Genomic DNA, 3243 nt, shown 5'->3' on the forward strand with positions numbered 1-3243 from the left:
GTCTGCGGGCCAGAGGCGAGCGGGGGGTCAGCGCGGACGCCGGGCGCGGGGTGCGCCGGCCGATCCCAGCACTGGGCGTCGCCCGCAGGACCAGCCGCCCGTCGCCGCCGGAACCCCCTCCTCCCGCGCCCGGTCCGCCCGGCGAGTGCCCGGCCCCCGCGTCCCCGGGACTCACCCCGCACGCCGGAGCCGTCTCGGACTCCCGGGTCAGCGCTCTGGCGGCGGCTCCGCCGGCGCATGGGGGCGGGGTCCGCGGCGCCCCTGGCCCCGCCCCCGGCCCCGGCCCCGCCGCCGCCCGGGCTGCCCCGGCCTCCCGACATCGCCGCCCGGGCCCGGGCCGAGGAGCGTCCGGCCGGCCAACCACCCGCACGTCCGCCAGCACGCCCGGCTCCCCGCCGTCCGGCCGCCGCGCGCCTCCCCCCGCTTCCTGTTTCCCGCCGGCTCTCCCGGCCCTGGCTCGGCGGGGTCCCGATGGCCCGCCCACACCTGCCTGGCCTCGGGGCCCGGCGGCGCGGGCGGGACGTACAAGCTCTCACCCTCTCGCGTGCGCGCGGGGCACGCGGCGTCGGCTCCCACGGCACACCGCGCGCCCCCCGCGCCCTGCCCGCGGCTCCCACCTGGCACCTGGCGCCCACCTCGACACACAGCCTGCATGGTGGCCAAACGGCGCACACATCACATCAGCAAGAGGAACACCGGTCACACCGGCACACGACGTCACACCAGCGCAGTGTACTCAGGACTCAAAGGTCCCAGACAACCCACGTGTCACACCAACCCTGTGCAGATGCCACGCACCCGGTCACAATCTTATCTCCTTCGTCTCTCAGGAAATGACCATGCAGTGTGGGGCAGGGCTCCCATGCTTCTGAGAACTCCCCCAGATCTCTCCCCCAGAGCTGTCCCAGGGTCAGAGCACTTGTATGGCCCAGCTCAGCTGTGGGCCTACTGGGACCCGTCGTGTGAGAGCACTGCCTGGAAGCAGGAGATCCTATCCCAGCCAGGCCTCTGACCTGCTCCTGACCCGGGCGAGTGCTTGCCCTCCCAGACCTCAGTGTCCCCAGGTAGACTGCCAGCTCTCGCACCTTCCCTCAAACTAAAACGCAGCCCCTGGGTGGGCCGCAAAAGACGGAAGTATGGCTGTGTTCTCAGAGATGGGAGTCTGAACTCTCAGGGCACCACTGCCAGATCCCCTTCTACCTAAAGTCTCATGGCAGAACACGAAGACCAGGGATCCATTCCCCCAAAAGAGTGTTCCTCCAGATGCTAGACCCAGAAATGCTTGGGAGTGGTTCTGTGGTCAAGTCAAGAAAGTTTGAGAAGCTCTGCCTGCATCTTCCCCCTGCCACCTTGGGAAACTCGTAGTCACTTATCATGATAAAGTGTGCACCCACTTCTGCTGGCACCGCGATAGCGTCTCTCCACGGGTTAGAAACTGCCAGTGGGGCCTGCTGAAAGTGAAGAGCGGAAGGAAGGAGTTCTAAGCTCCCCAAACTCCTTCCATACCATCTGACTTAAAGGCCATGTGCATTTGTGTTATTTATCCAAAGAAGTAAAAGTTTTCAACAAATGAAGGCCCTGAAAAGCCCTGCAATAAAGAAACTGGTTTAACTTTATAAATCCTAGTGTTCTTTCCCAAACTTAATTAACCATTTTTTGTTTTGTTTTGGAGATCACCAGTTTACATGGGGGGAAATGCTTTGGAAGTACTGGATTCTAGTGCAAATTCCTCAGTTCACAGAGGAGGAAGCAGATGCCCAGTAGGGCAAGGAACTTGCCCAAATTCACACAGCGAGGAAGAAATGGGACCAGGCCAGAGCCCAGCCCAGGCCCCTCTGTCTCCTCAGCCAGGCTCTGAGCCCAGGCACACACCAGGCCTTCCTCCCAGTGGCCCCAGGTACCCTCGGCTTCCTGTAATCCTCCTGCCAGCAGCCCTGTTCATTGTCAATATTTTTAACTTGGCCAGGATAATGGGATGAAAGTCTTTGAAAATCTTTCTGTGGTTAATTATTTCCTCATCAAGAAGCCTAAGCAGGGCCTGAAGATAAGGCACAGAAACCAAGGGGCCTGCAGGTAAGTAGACAGAGAAGTGATGGGACACTAACCTGAGCAGGGGGTCGCTGGATGCCCAGCAGTCCTGGAGAACCTGCAATTCCCATGGGCACCGTGCTCACATATTCACATGCAGTTATACACACTCACAGGCACACTCACACACACTCACCCACAGAGGGCATCCAGCCAGGTGGGAGACAAGGGGGCACACACCTGCCCTCCCCACAAGGCAGAGCTTCCTTGAGCGTCCACAGCACCGAGGGTGGAAGAGTGCAATTAAACATCACCTCCTCAGGATTTCCCTGGTGGTGCAGTGGTTAAGACTCCACTCTCCCAATGGTGGAGGGGGGGTGGGGGCCGGGTTTGACCCCTGGTCAGGGAACTAGATCCCACGTGCATGCCGCAACAAAGAAGCACACATACCACAACTAAGGAGCCAGCGAGCCACTACTAAGGAGCCCACCTGCTGCAACTAAGACCCAAAGCAACCAAATAAATAAATTAAATAAATATTTTTTTAAAAAATCACCTTATGTCCTCTTGTGGATTCTGCTACATTCATCTCTCTACAGCCACACCAGGAAGGCAGGAACTGAGGCAGGGAGACAGAGGGTCTAGACCTCGCATCAGGGGCCCTGGGTCTTAACCCAGGCTGACTGCCACGAGTGCTGTTCTGGGCCTCAATTTCCTTGTCTGAAAAGGCAGGTGATGAGTAATTCCAGCTACACCTAGAGAGGAAGACTGTCTAGGAGCAGAGAAAGTGCCCTAGGGACTTTAGGGCACATTTGACCTTAGTTATGTCTCCTTGGACAAATTCCTTCCCTTCCCAATTTCTACATCTGTAAAATGGACATAATGGTCACCCTATGCAGGGACTGCCTCTGAGCTACAGTTCCTTTATTTGTGAAATGGGCACTGGGCAGTCAGTCCTCTTCCTGCTTCAGAGCAAAGCATGTCCCCATATCGCAAACCAATCCATGTCCCACCACCTCTGACCCTGCTGGTCCAAGCCACTAACCTGCCCACCCACAGGGCGCTGGACTACAGTGTGCTCTGCAGCCAGAGGGATGGCTTTAAAAACAGTTAATACCCTCCAGAGGTTTCCCGCCAAACGGGAATATAAAGCAAGTTGCCCCCCAGACCCTGCCAGCTGCCCCACCCCAGCTCCTCCCACTGCCCCCCTCACTC

This window comes from Leucopleurus acutus, assembly GCF_964270905.1.
Source record: "Leucopleurus acutus genome assembly, chromosome: 11".
NCBI classification, from domain to species: Eukaryota; Metazoa; Chordata; class Mammalia; order Artiodactyla; family Delphinidae; genus Leucopleurus; species Leucopleurus acutus.